The 22,957-nt window shown below is 43.3% G+C and overlaps 1 non-coding gene across 1 annotated transcript; it reads left to right on the top strand.

The window, feature by feature from the left end:
- Positions 1-21,884: 21,884 nt before the first annotated feature.
- On the top strand, positions 21,885-21,989 carry LOC122452661. The gene has a single exon (XR_006272818.1). It is a non-coding gene; the product is annotated as a small nucleolar RNA U13 (small nucleolar RNA).
- Positions 21,990-22,957: the final 968 nt, after the last annotated feature.

Below are 22,957 nucleotides of genomic sequence, written 5' to 3' on the forward strand. Positions count from 1 at the left end.
ATTTAGAAAAAGGCAGAGGAATCAGAGATAAAATTGCCAACATCTATCTGTTGGATCGTAAAAAAAGCAAGAGAGATCCAAAAAACATCTACTTCTGCTTCATTGACTATGCCAAAGCCTTTGACTGTATGGATCACAACACAGAAAACTGGAAAATTCTTCAAGAGATGAGAATACCAGACCACTTTACCTGCCTCCTGAGAAATCTGCATGCAGGTCAAGAAGCAATAGTTAGAATCGGACATGGAACAACAGACTAGTTCCAAATTGGGAAAGGAGTACTTCAAGGCTGTATATTGTCACCCTGCTAATTTAACTTACATGCAGAGTACATCATGAGAAATGCTGGGCTGCATGAAGCACAAGCTGGAATCAACATTGCCAGGAGAAATAACAACAACCTCAGATTTGCAGATGACACCATCCTTATGGCAAGAAGTGAAGAAAAACTAAAGAGCCTCTTGATGAAAGTAAAAAGAGGAGAATGAAAAAGTTGGCTTAAAACTCAACATTCAAAAAACGAAGTTCATGGCATCTGGTCCCATCACTTTATGGCAAATAGATGGGGAAACAATAGAAACAGTGACAGATTTTATTTTTTTGGGCTTCAAAATCGCTGCAGGTGGTGATTGCAGCCTTGAAAGTAAAAGACGCTTGCTCCTTGGAAGAAAAGCTATGACTAACCTAGACAGCATATTTAAAAGCAGAGACATTACTTTGCCGACAAAAGTCCACATAGTCAGAGCTATGGTTTTTCCAGTAGTCATGTATGGATGTGAGAGTTGGACCTTAAAGAAAGCTGAGCATTGAAGAATTGATGCTTTTGAACTGTGGTGTTGGAGAAGACTCTTGAGAGTCCCTTGGACTACAAGGAGATCCAACCAGTCCATCCTAAAGGAAATCAGTCCTGAATATTCATTGGAAGGGCCTATGCTGAAGCTGAAACTCCAATACTTTGGCCACCTGATGCAAAGAACTGACTTCTTGGAAAAGACCCTGTTGCTGGTAAAGATTGAAGGCAGGAAGAGAAGGGGACGACAGAGGATAAGATGGTTGGATGGTATCACCGACTGGATGGATGTGAGTTTGCGCAAGCTCTGGGAGTTGGTGATAGACAGGGAGGCCGAGTGTGCTGTAGTCCATGGGTTCACAAAGAGTCAGACACCACTGAGTGACTGAATTGATGGTGATCCCATGTTTTACTTTTTAAAGAACAAGCCACTTATTCTTAACTGGTAAATTGCTGTGTATCAACCAGAAACGGTAGAGAAAAATGACAACAGGATTTCTAAAAGGTCATACATGGGGGGATATGGGCAGACACTACTAGCTGATTATCAAGCCAAAGTCTTTGTCTTCCTAGACATACAGCTGGACTACATTTCCCAGTCTCTCGTGCAGCTAGGCAAGGCCATGTGTCTGGGTTTCTGCTAATAGAACGGGAGCAGAAGTAAAGTGGGGCAGTTGCAGGCCTGGCCCTCGAACACCAGGCTCAGGCAGTCCTCTGTGCTCTCTCTTTCTGCAGGCTTGATGCAGAGAAACACAGCAACCTGAGAAACCACACATCGAAGACAGGGGACGCTCGAGGAGGAAGGAGCATAGATTCCAAAATTACCACTTGGAGGAGAGTTGTTGCCATAAGGAATACTTGTTTCATAGTTTGAATGAGTGAATAACAAACTTTTATTGTGTTAAACCATGTGAGTTTATGAGTACTCTATTATAGTGGCTAGCAGTGCCTTATCCTTACCCTAAAAGGCAAATCAGAAGATCACACCTTGCTCAGACAAACCTGATACTTGGGGTCAGTGTGAAAAACTGGAAATTGGGAAGAGCCCAGAAGGCCAGGGAAGCTTGAGGCTGAAGTGAATTCAAGCCTGTGGTGCTTCGTGTCATGCACAGAGAGGCTCAGGACTTGGGCTCTGGAAAGCTCTCCTAGGACAGCACCTGGGCCAGGCTGGACGATGACTCACTGTGGTGTCCTTACAATAAGGAGAGAAACAAGGCCTTTGCACCTAGTAAATTGTTTCAATCAGGAAAATCGTGAGCTTAAAAAAACAAGAAGGCTTCTCTGACTAGACTGAATAGACTTGATCTTTCTTAGACTCAGAAATCTGTTGAAGCTCATCTGTTTTTTATGCTTTGTTGCTTTCTTTGATCACTTCCCATCTGTTTTCTCATGGTTTCTTAAGAAATTTCTATTTGAAAACCCCAAATCAGACAGTCAATGGAAATAGCAGTCAGGGCAGATTTAGAGCCCCTAGAGCCCAGGTGAAAGTAGTGCTGGGACAAATGTTTCTCAGTATGGGCATCTCGGCATGTGGGGCAGATAATTCTTTCATGCGCAGGCCATCCCAAGAACTTCAGGGTATTTAGCATCCTTGACCCAGCCCACTAAATAACAGTACAGACCCAGTTATCAATTCAATTCAGTTCAGTTGCTTAGTTGTGTCCAACTCTTTGTGACCCCATGGACACCAGGCTTCCCTGTTCATCACCAACTCCTGGAACTTGTTCAAACTCATGTCCATCGAGTTGGTTTTGCCATCCAACCATCTCATCCTCTGTCATCCCCTTCTCCTCCCACCTTCAATCTTTCCCAGCATCAAGGTCTTTTCCAAGAAGTCAGTTCTTCACATCAGGTGGCCAAAGTATTGGAGTTTCAGCTTCAGCATCGGTCCTTCTAATAAATATTCAGGACCGATATCCTTTAGGATGGACTGGTTGGACCTCCTTGTAGTCCAAGGGACTCTCAAGAGTCTTCTCCAACACCACAGTTCAAAAGCATCAATTCTTCAGCGCTCAGCTTTCTATATGGTCCAACTCTCACATCCATACATGACTACTGGAAAAACCATGGCTTTGACTAGATGGACCTTTGTCGGCAAAGTAATGTCTCTGCTTTTAAATATGCTGTCTAGGTTAGTCATAGCTTTTCTTCCAAGAAGCAAGCGTCTTTTAATTTCATGGCTGCAGTCACCACCTGCAGTGATTTTGGAGCCCAAAAAAGTCTGTCACTGTTTCTATTGTTTCCCCATCTATTTGCCATGAAGTGATGGGACTGGATGCCATGATCTTAGTTTTCTGAATGTTGAGTTTTAAGCCAACTTTTTTACTCTCCTCTTTCACTTTCTTCAAGAGGCTCTTTAGTTCTCCTTCACTTTCTGCCATAAGCGTGGTGTCATCTGTGTATCTGAGGTTATTGTTATTTCTCCCAGCAACCTTGATTCCAGGTAGTGCTTCATGAAGCCTGGCATTTCACATGATGTACTCTGCATGTAAGTTAAATAAACAGGGTGATAATATACAGCCTTGATATACTCCTTTCCTGATTTAGAACCAGTCTGTTATTCCATGTCCGGCTCTAACTGTTGCTTCTTGACCTGCATGCAGATTTCTCAGGAGGCAGATAAGGTGGTCTGGTAGTCCTACCTCTTGAAGAGTTTTCCACAGTTTGTTGTGATCCACACAGTCAGAAACTTGGCATACAAAGTCAAAAAGCAGAAGTAGGTGCTTTTCTGGAACTCTCTTGCTTTTTCTATGATCCAACAGATGTTCGAAATTTGATCTCTGGTTCTTCAGCCTTTTTTAAATCCAGCCTGAACATCTGGAACATATTGTTGAAGCCTGGCTTGGAGAATTTTGAGCATTACTTTGCTAGCATGTGAGATGAGTGCAATTGTGTGGTAGTTTGAACATTCTTTGGCATTGCCTTTCTTTGGGATTGGAATAAAAACTGACCTTTTCCAGGCCTGTGGCCACTGCTGAGTTTTCCAAGTTTGCTGGCATATTGAGTGCAGCACTTTCACAGCATCATCTTTTAAGATTTGAAATAGCTCAACTGGAATTCTATCACCTTCACTAGCTTCATTCATAGTGATGCTTCCTAAGGTCCACTTGACTTCACATTCCAGGATGTCTGGCTCTAGGTTAATGATCACAGCATTGTGGTTATCTGTGTCATGAAGATCTTTTTTGTATAGTTCTTCTGTGTATTTTTGCCACCTCTTCTTAATATCTTCTGCTTCTGTTAGGTCCATACCATTTCTGTCCTTTATTGAGCCCATCTTTGCATGAAATGTTCCCTTGGTATCTCTAATTTTCTTGAAGAGATCTCTAGTCTTTCCCATTCTATCGTTTTCCTCTATTTCAGACCCAGTTATAACAGACTCAGTTATAGTGACAATCAAAACCCTTCCAGATATTTCTCTTTTTTTAAAGGGTGAACAAAACCTCTTATCTTTTACTTACTTATTTGGCCATCATAGCCTATGGTGAGTGGTGTCGGATTTGTGATTGCCAAAAAAGATTTAGCTTCAGGACCAGGGCCCAGGCTTGATCTCTCAAGAGTTTTCATGTAGCAGTTTTATTAAAGTATAAAAAGGGACAGAAAGAGCTTCTGACATCAGAAGTGGAGGAAGTGCACCCCACTTATCAAGGTCTCAGATACTTTTACAAGAGCCACTCCCACAACATACATCTTATATTAACAAGATTAGAACTAACAATAGAAAGGTCTTACCAGACCCACTCCCACAATGTAATATAACATATCTTAAGATAACAAGATTAGTCAGTTGGTTCTTGTTAAGAAGGAGAAACATGTCCTCAAGCAAGATACAATGTTGTGTTATAAGCCATTTTCTCCTGTATATATATCACCTGATATCTCCTGTATATCACCCTTTTCTCCTCCTTGAGAGCCTGGTACCCCTTTCTCCTTCTCGAGAGCCCTGGACCCCTTCCTCCTTGAGGGCCCTGAACTCCTTATCAACCTGCTAACAATTAGCTCTCTCAGCCACATCACAGGTTTGTGGGATCCTAGTTCCCCCACCAGGAATCAAACCTGTCCCGTCTGCTCTGGAAGCTCAGAGTCCCACCTGCTTGATCTCCAGGGAAGTCCCCTCCAGACATTTCTAAACAGCCCTATGTGGGAGCAGCCCCCTAACTCCCAGTTTGGGAACCTCTGAATGAAAGAAAAACCAGGAGAACGTAGAAGAGTTTGAGATCTGAGAGAGACTTATGAGAGATCCCTGAAATCACCCTTGCTTTCCTCACAGCAGATTCTTCTCTAGCACCTTTGAAAAGACTCTCTAACTCGTAAGTCTTTTTCTTGACTCTTCTCCCTAGACCACTCCAGCTCCCTGTTCATTCAACCCCTAGCTAATTCCTCCCACTCTCCAGCGTGGATCACAATTTTCTGATTTTAATTTTCTCAAAGATTTTTTTTCGCTACCACTTCCAGTCTCAGGCCTCAGACCTTCCAGGTGTCCTCCTGGCTTGTTATTAGAGCCACCTCATTCTAGTGTGTGTCTAAAGTCCACCTTTTTTCCACTTCAAAATAGTAGACTGGAGTTTTGACCATGGGTCTCAAAGGCTCTGCCAGATTAGGAGAACAGCCTTAGCAAAGGCTGGGGTCAAGAGGAAGCCTGGCCTGCTGGAGGGATCGGCAGAGTGTTTGGCTGTAGGTTCCGTGCTGGGAGAGAAGGTGGGAGGGGCAGGAAGGAGGCAAATGGTAATGGTCTCACCTGGGTGGGAGGGGAGCCTTTTTGGAGATCTGGGCCCCTGGGGAACTGAAGGGAGGACCTGAGCTCAGAGCCAGTGTCAGATGAAAGGAGATGAGGGTATCTTCCTGCCTTCAGTTCTGGGAGTCACTTAGAATTGGATGCCTGACATGATGGGAAGAGTTGCTCCTTGGGAAGGGGCCCCCAAGAACAGGCAAGGAGTAGGGCACAGTCGTTGAACTCAAGCTGGGTAAGTCATTGGCCAGTGTGTCCATCAACACACAAAACTCTCTCACCTAAAAAGGTTCTCTCTCACAGAACAGGTCAATAAATCATGCTGACTGCATTTACCGATGAATTCAATTAGGCCATTGGTTTGACTATTTCCTGATTACCATTTTCTCTTCATCATAATACGCATCTCCCTTCTTCCCCTACACATGTTTTAACATTTCTGAAATAAGGATATGTCTTAAAATAGATGTGTAAAGTTTCTTTTTTTTTTTGAAGTAGCTATGAAATCAATGGTGCATCTTATAATCAATGACAAATTAGAATCAAGGAAATAAGCTAATTACCAGAATTGATTTCTCATTTTGATGTAATATAGACAAGAGTATTTGCTGGGCGCTAAGAAACACCTGTGCTTACTGGTGCATGCAAAACTGTTTGTGGACAGCCTCAGCAGACATTACACATACACACACAGACACCACACACACACATGAATGCTCACCACCCGCCCCACCTTTGAGGTACTGATGGCTGTGGGTTTGATGCCATCAGACCCCCAGGGAGCCTAGGGAAAGGCATAATGTGCAAAGTCTCGCCCTCTCTTAGAAACATCATGATGAAGTTGCTTTTGGTCCACTCTGCTGCTGACTGTTGCAATTGGCCAGTGAGAGGCAGAGGAGCTCTTCCCGCAGGAGGCCAGGCCTGGCCAGTGAGGTTCCGGCAGGGAGATCTGAGGGTTGCTTCTGACACAGAAGCGTCCCGGGAGCTGAGGGTCTCCCCGCCTGGCACACCAGCCCTGGCTCCCTTGGGCCTCAGCCCCTCCACAGTAGCCCTCACTGCTCAACTGTCCACTCTCACCTCCCAACCTGGCTTGGTTGACTTCCCCATCCCTCAACCTAGGAGAAAGAAGGGATATGTTGGATGAGGTGACCAAGGCTTGTCATGAGAAACAGAGGATGGTGGGTCACCATTAAACCCTATTGGCTAGGCCACGGCAGTTGAGAATATGAACAAGTTGGCCTGATGAAGCAGCAGGGCCTCTGCTGGAGATTCCGAAAGCTTCCATCAGGAGAAGTCAATGAGCCGTGGTGGACCGCGTGCTGGAAGAGATGGGAAACAACTCAGCTCACCAAATTTCTAAGTCTCTGGAAATTTCTAGCCCAAATGGGCTCCTGGGCATGTTCCCTGCCCCAGAGCCTGGCCATGGAAGGAGATGTGGCCCCAGAGGAGGAAGACCTCCTCTTGTCAATCTGAGGCCGCTCAGATTCTCAAGGAACCTAGGTTCAGGCTCTGTTGAAGAAAAGGAAGTCCCTCCTGGCACCATTCCACAATGGCCCTTGCCCAGGATACCACTCCAACCTAAATTTTGTGGCCTTGAAAATCCCTGACACAAAGCAGTTTGCCTCTAACTGACTCCTCTTTGAGGATGACTTTGTGCTACAGGGTGGGGTGGCATGGGGTGGGGTGGCATGGGACGGAGATTCGATCATGATTTAGGCCTGCTTGCTCGGCTCCTTCCCTCCTGACCAGGGGCTAGGGAAGCTGACTGAACAAGCCACATGCTACAGCTGCTGGCAGAGAAGTACTGGCCGCCCCACTGAAGGGTCTCCCCACGCGCACTGTACTACTATGCACAGAAAGCCCAAGGAGAGTGATCAGCCAGCATCTCTGATTTCTAATTTCACTTAATGCTGTTAAAAGGGCAATCTGGACTATTTGCTGGAGAGGTCTGGCAAGGTTCCAGAATCTTTGGCTAATCCCATTAGTCTTTTCCTGTCTGCCACTTTTGACTAGGTCCCTCCCTCAAGCCCCTCCCAGACCTCAAACCTCTCTTCCCCTGCAGGAAGCTCATGGCATGTTCCCACTGGGGTGGCCTTGTTCACAGGCTAGTTTTGCCAGAAATTGAAAGAGCAGCAGAGGCAGTGACTAGGGCAATGCCTTCAGGAGAACCAGAGTCTCAGTCTGAGGAGCTCTAAGAGATCATGGAAACTTCCCCCCTTTTTCTCTGTAGCAGGGGTTAATAATCTTTAGGGGGCACACACAAACAAAATCACCTCAGGGTCTGCATTTTTAATGATGAATTTAACATTCTTATCCAAGTAGAGACCCTGTTTGATAGCATCTCTGATGGATGGTTTCTGCTCTCTGATTGGACAGCTTTGTTTTCTGAATTCATGAGAAATAAGTCTAACCCTTATTCACATGACCACTTTTCTTATATATGGACCTAGGCCACACAAGACTCCATCATAGGAAAAAGGAATCTTAGTTGTAGACTCATAGGAATGTGAGATTATGTTCCAGTTATGTAGGTAACTGCTACGTGATTTAGGGTACACACACCCTGTGGACGGTTGGAGCCCTCAATGATGGCTTTATAGGTTCTGGGCACCCTGGTTTCTAGCAGGAGAAGAAGTTCCATGGTAACTGGTCTATATCCTGCTTAGAACCTTGTGATTTGGGAAAAATATAAATGAGTCTCTCTGGGGACTTCTTTTTCCCATTTCCTCCTGTTAAGTACATAAAAAAATCTTGGATACTATATTCAACACAAATCTAAGAAGACTCTGAAAGGTGGAGAGTTAAAGGCACACAGGCTTCAAGACTTGAGGAATTACAGGGCTCATAGGTCTTTTGGCTTCATACATCCCAGACTTAGAGCTGAAGATGCCAGTGACCCAGAAAAACTAACAGGCACACACAAAAAGAAAAATTTCCAGCAAAAACACTCTTGAGTTAAAGGACCTGGGAAGGGGCAGCCTAGCAAAACAGAAAATGTTTAGACCATTACTGCTCTACCCTAGCCAAACACCACAGAAAAAAAACCATCACCCTACCTCCACCCATGCCAGCAAATGTTAATGGGAAGCTTAGTTTCCTTTCTTTACTAGACCACAATGAGGTGCCCCAACACACCTGCCAGGATGCTTTAGAGAGGGCCAAGCAGGAAGCTGGGACTTTGATGACTGATGGCAAGATATCTCCCAAACACAGTGTCCATGGAGGTCACATGAGAAGCTTGGACTTATACCTCCACCTAGCAATAATGAAGCTCCCCTCTCCTTATCCACTGGCATGATAAAGAGAGACAGACTTTATCTTTTTGGTGCCCCAAAATCCCTGCAGCCACGAAATTTAAAGACGGTGCTCCCTGGAAGAAAAGTTATAACCAACCTACACAGCATATTAAAAAGCAAAGACCTTACTTTGCCAACAAAGGTCCATCTAGTCAAAGCTAAGGTTTTTCCAGTGGTCATGTATGGATGTGAGAGTTGGACTGTAAAGAAAGCTGAGCACCGAACAATTGATGCTTTTGAATTATGGTGATGGAGAAGACTCTTGAGAGTCCCTTGGACTACAAGGAGGTCCAACCAGTCTACCCTAAAGGAAATCAGTCCTGAATATTCATTGAAAGGACTGATGCTAGAGCTGAAACTCCAATAATTTGGCCACCTGATGAGAAGAACTGACTTATTTGAAAAGACCCAGATGTTGGGAAAGATTGAAGGCAGGAGGAAAAGGGGAAGACAGAGGATGAGATGGCTGGCATCACCGACTGGATAGACATGAGTTTGAGTAAACTCTGGGAGTTGGTGGTGGACAGGGAAGTCTGGCATGCTGCAGTCCATGGGGGTCTCAAAGAGTTGGACTGGTCTGAACTGAAATGTATAGATTCAAGAATCAAAGTGAACCTCAAACAAGATAAGTCAAAAGAAAATCATACCAAAATACATCATAATTAAGCTTCTGAAATCTGAAGACAAGCAATCTTGATACAATTCAAGAAAAATGGCACTACCTGTAGGAAAAAATAATTTGAATGAGAGCAATTTCTCATCAGAAGCTATGGAGACCAGAAAGACGTGGCAAAATATTTTTTTAAGTACTAAAAGAACTGTGAACCTAGAATCCTATACCTTCTGAAAATGTCTATCAAAAATGAAAAGAAGTTAAGACATTCTCAAACAAAGGGAAAGAATTTGTCCCTAGCCAATCTATCCTAAAAAAATGGCTGAAGGAACATTTTGAAAGAGAAAGGAAATAATAAAAGAAGAAATCTTGGAATATCAGAAAGGAAAAAGAATAATAGAAAGAGTACAAGTATGGGTAAACGTAATAAGCCTGACTTCTTGACTTTTTAAATATTTGACAGCTGAAGGAAAAATTATGACATAGTCTGATGTAGCTCTAAATGTTTATAGAGGAAATACAGCAGAAAATTATGTTGCAAATAAGGAGGATAAAGGGACATGAGGAATATTGTTTCCTCTAACTACATTCAAACTGATAAAATGATGACATCAGGAGAAAATAAAAAGTTACTACATATAACGTAGTGCCGAGAGCAATCACTGTACATGTTACACAAAGGGATACACTTAAGAACACTATTGACAAATTAAAGTGACATTCTAGAAAGTGGTTGAGTAGTCCACCGAAAGTGAAAAAGAAAATAGAGAAATGAATAACAGAGGAACCAAGCAGAAAACAAAATGGCAGGCTTTAGCCCTGACATAGCAATAGTTGCATTTAATATAGTCTAAATACACCATTTAAAAGACAGATTGCAGTGTGGATTAAAAAACATGACCAGCTATGAGCTGTCCAGAAGAAACTCATTTCAACTATAACAATAGAGTCAGGTTGAAGGTAAAAAGATGGGAAAAGATATATCATGCAGAAATTATTCAAAAGAAAGCAGATGTGGCTATATTAATATCAAATAAATTATCAGAGAAAAAGAGAGCTGTAATGTAATATAATGATATGCAATGATAAAAAGGTTTGCTATCAAGATGACTAACAATTCTAAACGTGTACATACCAAAGAACATAACTGCATAATATGTAAAGCAAACCTGATAGACAAGCCCCAGCTGTAGTAGAAGACATCAATATTGCTCTCTAAACAATTGATAGAACAAATAGACCAAAAAATCAGCAAGGGTGTAGACACTTTTGGGGAAATGTTTTAATTATTAATTTATTAATTCAATTTTCTCACTAGCTATAGAGCAACTCAAATGATCTGTTTCATATTGGGTCAGTCATGGTAGGTCCATTTAATTGAAGTTGTCAAATATATTTGTATAGAGTCATTTGTAGTATTTCCTTTTTATCCTTTTGATATCTGTAGAGTTTTCAGTGTTATTCCCTGCTTCATTCCTAATACTGTATTGATAATTTACATCCTCTCTTTTTTTCTTGCTAGGGGGTTTGCCAATTTTATTGATCTTTTCAAAGAACTGGCTTGTTGATTTTCTCTATTGTTTTACTGTTTTCAATTTCAATGATTTCTACTGGTGTCTCCATTATTTTCTTCTTTCTGCTTGCTTTGTGTTTATTTGCTTCATTTTTCTAGGTTTATTGACTTGAGAATTCTTTTGTGGGTAGTTCAGAAATTATAAGGACCAGCAGAGAGGGGTCCCAACTCTCCACAAGATGTGATGGTGGGGACTGACTGCACCTCAGCAAGAATACTGCCAAAAGTTGTAGAATCATCTTCTTTTAAAAGGAGGTAATAATTTCCTTTAAAACATGACAGATTAATCTCACATACTTATCTGAACTTCTTTCCAATATCTCACTAAAGTTAGAGTAAAATAATTTAAAGTCCATAAACCCTCAAGTTCAAACAGGATTAAGAGGCAAAGATAGAAAAGAAATGTTTTTTAAAACTTGAACCTGAAATGTTGGTGTGCAAATAACAGCTGACTTAGCAGGCCAGGAAAACTGAACCTTAGGAAAGCCAATAAAAAGAAGCCAATTACTACCCCCAAAGCATTGTAAAGGTTTAGAAATTGGAGGCACCTGGTATCCTTGACGTGGGGATGATCAGGTGGTGCTAAAATGAGATGATTGGTTGAAAATCTTTAAAGAAGCATTTAGATTCCACAGATCCGATCTCCACCCCCTGGAAATGTGTACCTGTCCCAGTCACACTCTAAGAAAAGAGTAGAGGCTTATTCTCTTAAGAGACTGAACTAGAGGGGCTTTGTACCTGGAAACGGGCTTCCCAGGGGGCTCAGTGGCAAAGTACCTGCTGGTCAGTGTAGGAGACACAGGAGACGTAGGTTCGATCCCTGGGTCGGGAAGATCCCCTGGAGGAGGAAATGGCAACCCACTCCAGTATTCTTGCCTGGCAAATCCCAAGGACAGAGGAGCCTGGCAGGCTACAGTCCATGGAACTGCAACGTGTCAGACATGACTGAGCAACTGAGCGTGTACCTGGGAATACCAACACAAGAGTGAGTTAAAGGGAATTGAATCAAAGCTTATATCCTGAAATATATAAGCTACCCCAGTCCTCCTTTTCCGTTCTTGTCTCCCAGACCATTGACAGCCAGTCCTACACCTACCTCCCACCTCTAGGCAGGAGATTATAAAACTCTTGGTGGAAAAGAGGAAAAAATAAAGAAATTTATACTTGTTCCACTTCTCCTCAAAGACAGGATCCTTGCTTGATCATTAGTGAAGCCCACTAGTTTCTAATCAGATTTTAAGTCTTTCACTCTTAAACTTGAAGGGGTAATCAAGATCACCAAACAGGGGGAAAACATCTAGACAAGTCTTCCCCAAAGAAAAGCAGCAGGGAAGAAAGAATAATGAGGAAGCACATAATGAAAAAAAAGAAAACTTTAAAAAGTTTAAGTATCTTTAGAGCTGTAGGAGGACAAATGACACCCATGAAACAAAAACAGGATTCTATAAAAAAGAACAGTCAGAAAGTAAGAAAGAGTTCTCAGAAATGGTATATTTTGTTATATATATGCAATATACACAATATATTATATTGTTTTTATATAGATTATATATAAAATTCCAAAGGTCAAAACAGTTTGAAAAATTATGTTAAGAAAATCTCCCACGAGTTGGAATAAAAAGAATAGGAGGTGAAAAATAGAGAAGAGATAAGAAAACTAAATGATTAATTTGTGAATAACAGAAGTTTGGGAAGGAGAGAACAGCAAAATAGGGGAGGAATTAAAAAATAAATGATGTTTAAAAATAAACTTTTCCAGAACTAAAGGCATATTTATTTCCATGTTGACAGTTTCCATATTGATAAATTTCCTAGTATAGAGAATAAAAAAGACCCACATCAGAATATATTCTTGAGAAAGTTCCAGATGCCAGAGATAAATAGAAGAATATATATGCTTTCAGAGAAAAAACAAAGCAAAACAACAAAGATTACATAGAAAGTTTGAGTAAAGAATCCAAAAGAGAATGGAACAATGCCTTTGAAATTTTAAAGCAGGGATTGGCCAACTGTGGCCTGCGGGCCAAATCTAGATCACAGCCTGTTTTTCTATGGCTCCTGAACTAAGAATGATATTTAAATTTTTCGAGTTTTAGAAAGAACAACAAAGAAGAATATGTGACAGAGACCAAATGTGGCCCCTAAAAGCTAAATATTTACTGTCTGCTTCTTTAGAGAAAGTCTATGAAACTGTTCTAAGGAATTTTTTAATCTAATTAAATTATTTTAAAAGTTAAAGAATATATAAAACTCACTTCCCAACTTATTCTATGAGATAAACATTACTCTTATACCAAAACTAAAATCATCACAGGAATACTGCAGACCAATATCTGTTATGAACATAAGTGGCAAAATACTCAGCAAATACTAGCAAACCAAATTCAGCAACATAAAAAAGGATTATATGTACACTGTGACCAAATGAAATTTGTCCCCGGAATGCAAGGCTGATTTAACCTACTAAAATTAATTGGTGCAATATATATTATTCATAAATTAAAGGATAAAAATCACAAGATCATCTCACTAGACAATGAAAAGCATTTGACAAATCCAACATTATTTCAAGATAAAAACACTCAACTTCTATGTATGGCTGAGTCCCTTCACTGTTCACCTGAAACTTATCACAACATTGTTAATTGGCTATACCCCAAAACAAAAATAAAAAGTTAAAAAAAAAGCCACTAAACAACCTAGAAATAGAAGGGAAGTTCCTTCATTGGATAATAGGCATCCATGAGAAACACCTCGATAGAGCATATCTAATGGTGGAAGACTAGATGTTTTCACCCTAACATCAAGATCAAGACAAAGAAGTCTGCTCTCATCATATCTATTCAGTGTTATACAGGAAGAGCTAACTAGGTCAATTAGTCAAGAAAAAGAATTGAAGTTATCCACATAGGAAGAAATAAAATGACTAGCAGATGACATCACATTGTTTATAAAAAATCCTAATGAATCCACTAACAAGAAGTAGATATAATAAATGAAATCATCAATGTGGCAAGATGCAAGATCAATGTATTAAAAAGTTAATTACTTTTCCAGACACTAACAATGGACAACCTAAAAATTAATTAAGGCATTAAGGAAACAATTCCATTAATAATCACAATAAAAATAAGAAAATGCCTAAGAATAAATTTAACGAAAGAAACGCACTGCTTGTATATCAAAAACTACAAGACATTTAAACATAAATTAAAGATCCAAATAAATGGAAAAGGATATCATGTTTATAGATTGGAAGAATTAACAGTGTGGTGATGGCAGTAGCCCCCAAATTGATCTACAGATTCAGTGCAATAACTATCAAAATTTCAGATTCTCTTTTGCAAAAATTAATCAGCTAGTTGTAAATTCAAATGGAAATGCAAGAGATCCAGAAGCCAAAACAATATTGAAAAATAGCAGTTTCCCAATTTAAAATGGGCTACAAAGCTAAAGTAACTAAGACAATGTAGTACTAGCATAAGAATTGACACAGAGATCAATAGAAAAAAATTGAGAGTCCAGTAACAAACCCTCACATATATAGTCAACTTATTTTCAACAAGGGTGCCAAGACAATTCAACAAGGAAAAGAAAAGGTTTTTTCAACAAGTGATCAGAGAAAACTAGATATCCATAGGCAAAAGAACAAAGTTGGACCCCCTACTTCTTAACATATGCAAAAATTAACTCAAAATGAATCACAAGCCCAAATGTAAGAGCTAAAACTATAAATCTCCTAGAAGAAAACATGGGAGTAAATTTTTGTGATCTCTGATTATTCAATGGTTTCTTAGAGACAACACTAAAACAAGTGACAAAAGGAAAAATAGACAAATTAGATTTTATCAAATTTAAAAACCTTTGTGTATCAAAGGACATTAGCAAGAAAGTGAAACGATAACCCACAGAACAACACATATTTGCAAATCACATATATACAGGATATATAAAGAACTCTTACCTCAATAAAAACACAAATAATACATTAAAAAAATTCGCAAAGGATTTGAACAGACATTTCTCCAAAGAAGATAAACCAGTAGTAAATAAAATACATGCAAAGAAACTCAGCATCATTATTAGAAAAATGTAAAGCCAATCATAATGAGATACCACTTCAAATTCACTTGGATGGCTAAAATAAAAAAGATAATTTAACAAGTACTGGTGAGGATATGGAGAAATTGGAACATTCATACATTGCTGGTGGGAGTGTAAAATGGTTCAGTGACTTTGGAAAACTGTTTGACTGTTGCTCAAAATGCTAAATATAGAGTTATCACATAACCTAGCATTTCACTCCTAGGTATATACCCAGAAATGAAATATGTCCACACACACAAAAAAATTATACATTAATGTTCACATTAGCATTATTCAAAATAGCTAAAAGTTGCTACATGTTTGTAGCAACCTACAAGCAACTGATGAATGAACAAACAAAACATGGTGTAGTCACATCCCAGAATTATTATGTAGCAATGAAAAAGAATGAGGTACGGATACATGCCATAATATGGGTGCATCTTGAAAAATTATGTTAAAGAAAGAAGTTAGACACAAAAGACCACATATTATATGGTGAAATATCAAGAACTGGCAAATTCATAAAGAAAAGGTAAATTAGTGGCTACCGGGAGTTGAGGCAGGGAGTTTAGGGAAGTGTGGTAAGCAGAAACAGTGAATGATTGTTAATGTAGATAAAGTTTCTTTTGGGAGGTGTTAAAAATAGTGTAACATCAAGTTGTGAGGTTTGTACAACTGTGAATATACTAAAAATCATTGAACTGTATACTTTAAGTGGGTGAGTTTTGTAGTATGTGAAATATATCTCAATAAAGCTGTAAAAAATACATAAAGACATTTTCAGATATGCAAGTCTTCAAAAATTAACCTCCCACTTATCTTTCACAAGAAGCTACTTGCAGATGTATTCTGCCAAAGAGAGTAAACAAACTAAGAAAGAGGAAAATATGGAATTCAGAAAGCAAGAAATTTAACACAAGAGGCAAAAAAATTCTCACATTAATGATGAAGGGATGCTCATCATGACAGTTGTGCAGCAACCTTAGACAACTACAAGTTAGATATAACAGAAAGAAAAAGGGTATAGGAGAGAAATCTTTGAGGGGAAAAAAAGAAAAGAAAGAGACTATTAATAAGTTTGTACATATTAAAATAATTTTTATTGTTCAGTCAGATAATTTGAAAAGAATATGTGATAAGTACATGGAAAACTGAGTAAGCAAGCAAACAGTGATTATTAATGCCAGCAAAATATAAGGTTGTCCAAAAAGTAAAATGGTTTTATTATATTGCCCAGATAAGCAGTGAATTACATTTCCATAACCATAACATGTATGGATGTGAGAGTTGGACCATAAAGAAAGCTGAGCACCAAAGAACTGATGCTTTTGAACTGTGGTGTTGGAGAAGGCTCTTGAGAGTCCCTTGGACTGCAAAATCCAACCAGTTCATCCTAAAGGAAATCAATCCTGAATATTTATTGGAAGGACTGATGCTGAAGCTGAAGCGCCAATAATTTGGCCACCTGATGCGAAGAACTGACTCACTGGAAAAGACCTTTGTGCTGGGAAAGATTGAAGGTGGGAGGAGAAGGGGATGACAGAGGATGAGATGGTTGGATGGCATCACCGGCTCGACGGACATGAGTTTGAGTAAACTCCAGGAGTTGAGGATGGACAGGGAGGCCTGGCGTGCTGCAATTCATGGGGTCACAAAGAGTCGGACAAGACTGAGAGACTGAACTGAACTGAGCCATGACATCAGCAACACTGAACACTGCTCTCACCCACAAGGAGACAGCACTCTAGTGGGAGGACGGGAGGACGTGATGGTGTGAGTGGCCAGAGTGCAGGAGAGGTTGATATAGGAGCCAAAACAAAAACTGAAATCCCAAGTCACAGTAGTATAATCCTGCTACTTAGAAGTAAGGGGCTGATGGGAAGCAGAAGAAGCAGAGAGAATTGAAAGCAGTTTTTCCTAGGGAGCAGGAATGCAAAACAGTAGAGGGAAAGGGTTGCAATTTTTTCATTGTAGGATTAGTGGTACTATTTTAAAAAAAGCAAACTGTACCAATACATTACTTTGACTTAAAAAAAAAAAAAAGAATAAGTGGTTTTTAAAATAAGGAAGATAGTGGTACTGGAGTTTCCTCAAAGCAACCACCTTTTCCAGAGGAGCTGCTGGGCTGCAGCATTCCACCCTGCTCCTCCTTTTCTGAACCAGCCCACATCAGCTTCCCGCGCAGGGACTGGCAGCCCCTACCCCGCTCTCCTTTTTACTTTTGTGCAGCATGCTTGCGCTTCTCCAGCCCTCCCACGGTCAGCCAGGGCCGTTCTCCATCTCTCTGGCCTTTCCCTTCTGCTTTAGAATCCTGGCTGTGAGCTTCGGCCAGCTTTACGCTAAACGTGTCGGCCTCAGCAGTCAGCCCGCGCCCGTCTAACCCTCCTGGCTGCCCCACCAGCCCTGTAAGTGCTCCGCCAGCACAGCAGCAGCGCTGAGCCCGGCCTGTCCCCGGGACGAGCGTGGGCAGCACAGGTCACAGTCGTCCGGGACTGGGCTGGCAAGGTGGGCACAAGGGCCCCTGCTGCAATCTGGATCAAGCCACAGACCACATGGTCACTTCACTTATCCATTCTGAGTCCACTAAACTCATTGATTTCTCTCAAGGTATGATGCCAACTTTCCACCACATTCATGGATTTATGTAATTGATTTTTTAGACTACAGGGAGCATATTTAAGTATATAACATTTTATCTTTTAAAAAAAAATCTTGTTTCAACTCATTTGTGGGGTAGGAGGCAAGGATAAACACTGTATAAATGACATACGATATAGACTCAAAGGAGAGTTTCTCAGGCATATGGCTGGCTGAATGGACACAGTCCCTTGAGACCCTGGCCATCCCAAAGAGAGGCATGCTAGGCTGACCATGTCTTGGAGGGCCATGTGTGTGTGTGTACATGCACGCATGCGTGCATGCACGTGTGTGATCCAAGAGGGGGAACCTGGTGCCCCCTTGACTTGCACAGTAATGATGAAGGTGGGAGGGGTTAGAGCCGGAGCGTCGCAACCTGGGCTACAACCTTGTTGGCGTGAGGAATAGCCTATCCCCAACGACTTGTGTGAGAAGGTCAGCATTGGTTCCAACCTGAGTTCTTGAAGCCCTACTGAGGAGCCTGCGTTTCTACTAGGCTGCCCAAGGGTGAGTCTCCAGAGTCATCCAGCAGACAATTTGGTTTGTCTCTCCTCATCTGGTCTTTATGTATCTGAGTTTGCTGACTTTTGTATTATCTTTTCCTCTAAACTTTGTGCTATTTAATCTTTACCCAAGCCACTGATTAAAATTTTGAAGAAGTCAAAAACAGTGAAAAAGCCCTGTTGTTTATTTCTATGATAATAATAATCAACACTTTTTGGCTATTAAACCAAAAAGATCTCTATCTAATATACTATCATCCAGCTTATTCCTCTAGTTTGTCCACAAAGAATAGTTAGAGGAGCCTTTGTCCAGCTCGATAAGAAACCCCACGTTAATCAGCCCCTGTCCACAGCCAAGACATGGACAGTAAGGACTGGCCTCAGAAACAGGAGGTGTGGAAGGGGTGCAGGAAGCCTTATCTGGCTATCTGGAGATGCAACTTTTAATTGCCCCAGTGATTGCAACAAGGGAGAGAAGAAAGCATAGCTGTGAGGAGACCCCAGATCATAAGCCTATTAAAGTAAGTGTAGTAATCTTTATTTAGTAATCTTACAGTAATCTTACTGTAGTAAGTGTATCAAATCTTTCCCTCTGGGATTAGGGGGAAACAAAAAAAACGCAGACAGCCTGAAAGACGTGGCACATTAAACTAGAGACCATTGAAAGTGGCAAGGGGACAGAGAGCTGGAAGAGAAGGGCCCCTTACCCCTCCTTTCTCTCCATCGACCCCCTCGCTGGGCACCTGGTGTCCTCAATGTCGGAAGGTGGTCGCGTGACTCGCATCATGTGTTAGTTACTCTCAGGATTACTAATTATGTCCAGTCCCACAGCGGAGCACAGTACCTAACCCGTACAAGTAGATTCCTTTCTCCGGGCTCAGCAGGAAAAGGATTGGGTGGGGGGCCTTTCAAACCAGACCAGTAGGTGACCCACACTCACTTTCCGTTTGTTCCCCGCATGCGCAGGCACTGTGTTGATTGCTATGAGAGAGCTGCTGGCATGCTTCACATCTGCTAGACTGCCAGCAGCTTGGTTAATGTAGACACTGTGCTGCTCATCTCTGCATTCCCAGGGCCTGCATGCACCTGGCATACTCCACCCACCTGCACAATGAAGGTTGCCCTGGGGGTCCTGCTAAGGGCCAGGGTGGCATCATTCCACTTGCTCCTCCCTTCTTCTCCCCCCAGCCAGTCAGTAAGCTCTGTGTTTGGTGTAGAGTAGCTGCCCAACAGGTATTTGGTGAATAAATGAAAGCAAAATATTTGCCTGCCCACAAGGGAGGTCTCAAGACAACATTCACAGAGGACTCTGCCTGCGCTGCTCTTACCTGTCCTCACCCGACCAAGGCCAGTGGAAGAGCCCGGTGGCACACTGCTGTGGACTTCCCCTCGGGATGACGAGTCAACACGGGTCAGAAAGTTCCCTGCAGTCCAGGGAATGGAGAACGGCTTTCACGAGGCTCATGGGCAGCCTGTTGGCTGGAAGGCGTCCTGCCTTCATCACACTCAGGAGCAGTTCTGACATTTGGCACATGCTGATGAAGCCCCTACTGGGAATCAAACCCTGGGGACAGAGCGGAACACACAGGTAGTTTCTGCCTTCATGAAGCTCACATCTGCTCTCAGGGAGGCTGACAGCGCAGAGAAACGCGTGAGGTGTCGTGAAGGTGGGTGTGCTAAAGACCACAAAGCAGGGCAAAGGGAGAGTGCCGGGCCCAGGTGCTGCTCTGCGTAGAGGTCAAGGAGGGCCAGGAGGAAGGTAATATTTGATCTGGGGCCTGAATTCAGTGGTCCATCCAAGTAGAAGTCCACATCTTCCCCCTGCACCTCTCCACCTTCTGCAGCAGGCCGGGCCCTCCCACCTCCGGGCCTTTGCTCCACCTGTTTCCACGGCCTGTGATTCTCCTTTACCTCTTCAAGTCTTTGCTTCAGTGTCAGCTTCCCAGTGAGCCCTGGCTTGACTACCCAGTTTGAAATGTCAGTACCTCTCTTCTCCCCAGCCCCTTAAACTGGGCTCTGTGTTCCCATAACACTTAGCACCTTCTAACGTAGGTTTTCTCCCCTCCCAAGCATGGAAGCCTGACCGGTGTGGGGATTCTCGCTTCCGCTCACTCATCCAACCCAAGTGCCTGGAGAAATGCACAGAGCAAGTGCCCATAAGTGCTTCAAACACCCACTGTTCATTTGACCTGCCTGCCCTGCCCCAGGCGCTGCCCTGGGGTGGCAAGAAGCCCCTTTGTGTTGGGAGAGGGGGTGTGGAATGCCGCCCCCTACCCCTCTGTGAATTGTTCTGGGCCAACTTGGGGGAAGGTGGTGTGTTTGGCTTGGGAGTCCCTGGGCTCCCCTTCCAGGCCCCCTCACCTCCGAAGAGCACAGGGCCAGGACCTTTCCCAGATCAGGAAACTGGAGGGGCCGGCAGGGAGTGGGTGTGGGCAGAGCCCCGGGGCAGAGCTGAGGAGGGCTGGGGGCCGGGGTGTGTCCATCTGCCGGGGTGGGTCAAGGTTGAGGCAGAGGCACAGGGCCTCCTCGAGAAGCCGAGGGAGGGGGACCCCTGTCCTCATGGACTCCCGCAGGGACTCGGTAACGAGCCTCTAGACACCGTCCCATTTCCACTGTGCAAGGCTTCTGGCGCTCTCAGCAGGGTATCTGGGAGAATTAAGTGCCTGAATGCCTGATGACAGATATGGGAGCAGAGCACACGAGTGTGTGTGTTTGTGTGTGGATGAGTGAGTGATGGTGGGGAAGACGCCTTCTCTTTTCAGAATTATTTGTGACAGAATTTCAGATTTCCATCTTCAGAGCTGATATCTGCTGTGAACTCAGCCACCCTTCCTCACCCCACCCCTGCCACCACTGTTCCTGAGCTTCTGGCCAGGGCAATGAGCCCTCTGCCTTCCCAAGCAGGGACGTTCAGATGCCTTTTCCTCAAACTTAGCACTCATGCCCACTGTGCCAGGATGCCCTCGCTGCTGTGACCACTCCAGGCTGACACATTCCCCAGCCTCTCAGTCACTTAATGGCCAACAAGTGTTCCCTGGGGCTGCTCAGGGTTCAATCCAGAGCAGTGAATTTCTCTCTTGCTTCCTCTACTTCTGAGCTATGAAATTATCTGTTGAGCAAGTCAATAATTCATCAGATTATCCACATTTAGTCTAAATTAGATCTCATTGCCTCCAGCTAGACTTTGAAGTCCCGCTTCACCTGACTCCACTACCCAGCCAGCCACCCCACAGAGTCCAGGCCAGCTTTCCCGTGCTGGATCCCTTCCCCCCACGACGTGGTCCCCACACCACAGTCCCCTGCTGCCCGAGAATAGCAGTCTGGTACCCTGGCCAGAAGCCCATCTTCCTTCTCATTGTAATCCAGCTTGCTCGTCAAGGTCTCCTCTTAAATCTAGCCTTCACCGTGAGCTTCCCAGGGTTTCTGCTGCAGACTGAAATATTTTACGATCAGAAGCACACAACTTTGCATTGACTTGCACTCCATTTGTTTCACAGTTGCAAACTTAACACAAGGGCTGGACTCTAACAGACCGCTGACATCCCTGCAACACACCCAGGGCAGAACACACAATCGATGCTGTTGACTAGCACCTCTTTGCTTCCACCCTCCTCTCCAGTGCTCTCCCTCTCTCTTCATTGAAACTACCCTTAGATCCTTTTGTAATTCATGAGCATGATGATTGGGTGTTCACGCTGTTGCGTGACATGTGCCTCCTCACAAACCTTGTTACGACATTGGCACATTACCTGTCTGACGTAAAAAAAAAAAAAAAGAAACTACCCTTAGCCCCAAGACCCTCAGCCCCGCTTTCCCTTCAGTCCTCGGGGACTAGGCAGCCCCAGCCATGTGGTCAGACTTTGGATTGTAAAGAATCAAGCTGGCTGCAAGCCTACTGAAGAGATCAGATACGGAGCTAGAACGGATTATAGGCCAGTTGGTAGGGCAATGGCAGCAAGTCAGAGGAGAGACGGTGGGAGTCGGTTCAAGGAGCCCCTGTCACACAGTAAAGACAAGTGGACGGATTCCAGAGGGCATCTGAGGCACTTCTGCATCCACGCATCCTTTCAGATGCGTGTCCCCCGACAAGCTGTGACAGAGGCTGCCTAGTACACGTAACTCGGTCCTCGGTCTAGGTGAGGAGGGATGGAGGGGTTGTCCAGGTTCAGACAGCCGGTCAGGATGGGCTTGGGACTCACAGCCAGACCCTCAGACGTCCAGTGCTCTTTCTGGTCTCATGTCGTGGAACTCACACTGGAGCTGCCATGGGAGGACCCGGTGTTAAGCTCAAGAACCCTGACTCGGCTGCTGCCTGTGGCTATTTACCCAGTTCCCACTGATTTGTGTTAACCGGTAATTATTTTTGCTGAAGTTTTTCAAGCTCCATTTGCTTTCACTCTCCTGCAGACAAGCTACAGGAAAGAGCAGCTTGAGAGACCAGTGGGCGGGGAGAGCCTGTCTGACCCTGGGATAGAAGGGCCTGGCTCCCCTGGCTCCCCTGCCCTCCTCAGGCTCTCTCTCTCCCCACAGAGGGGGGCGGCCTCCTGACCCAGCTCTCCTCTCAGTGTCTCTCAGGCTGTCTCTGCCAGGGGGCAAGAATCTCGCCAGCGTTCCTAACTCACGTTCTGCCATACAACCATTTCCCATTGGCACATCTCTCAAGGTACAGGCTGTTGGAGGAAGAGAGAAGGAAGGAACACTGCAAGGGAGGATGGTTCATTTTCTGC

This window comes from Cervus canadensis, chromosome 13, assembly GCF_019320065.1.
Source record: "Cervus canadensis isolate Bull #8, Minnesota chromosome 13, ASM1932006v1, whole genome shotgun sequence".
Lineage (NCBI taxonomy): Eukaryota > Metazoa > Chordata > Mammalia > Artiodactyla > Cervidae > Cervus > Cervus canadensis.